Source organism: Dipodomys spectabilis, unplaced genomic scaffold (assembly GCF_019054845.1).
Source record: "Dipodomys spectabilis isolate Male_0828 unplaced genomic scaffold, ASM1905484v1 ptg000053l, whole genome shotgun sequence".
NCBI lineage: Eukaryota > Metazoa > Chordata > Mammalia > Rodentia > Heteromyidae > Dipodomys > Dipodomys spectabilis.
In genome coordinates, this window is record NW_024870730.1 from 4,234,208 (window position 1) to 4,234,964 (window position 757).

The window sequence follows — 757 nt, forward strand, 5'->3', positions numbered from 1 at the left end:
TAAATCGAGAGAGAGAGAGAGAGAGAGAGAGAGAGAGAGAGAGAGAGAGAGAGAGAGAGAGAGAGAGAGAGAGAAAGAGAGAGAGAGAGAGAAAGAGAGAGAGATGGAGAAGGAGAAGGAGAGGGAGAGAGAGATTTAGTGTTTTAGATTACCCACACATGGTTGGGTTAGAGCAAGCATTTGACTTGAGGCTTCTTGCTTCCCAGTTCAATCTTATTTCTTTTAGACCCTCAAGATGATTATTCATTTTGTGTTGGTTGTGGGGCTTGAATTCAGGGCTTACATGCTGTCCCCAAACTATTTTACTCAAGGCGGGCACTCTTGAACTATTTTGTACCACTTGGACCGCAGCTCCACTTCTGGCTTTTTGACAGTTTACTGGAGATAAGAGTCTCACAGACTTTCCTGCCCAACCCTGTTTCAAATCGAGATCCTCAGATCTCAGCCTCCTGAGTTACAGGAATGAGTTACCAGTGCCTGGCAAGACAGATAATTTATTAAGAGCTCTATTTCGAACAATGCTGGGATCAAAGATCACCTTAGTGTGAAAAATAATAGTTCTCAAAATTTGCAAATAACTATTTAAAAATGAAATATATGACTAACAATCGAGAAGCTGCATTAGTATGTTCTGTGTTGATATCCCACAGTGCTAGGTAGTGGAAAACTTGTAAAGTTTACTTAGCATCTAATTCTGATGCCTGCAGGGTGTGGGCATTCTGAGGGGGGCCTCCTGGTCATGCCAACATATGGCAGA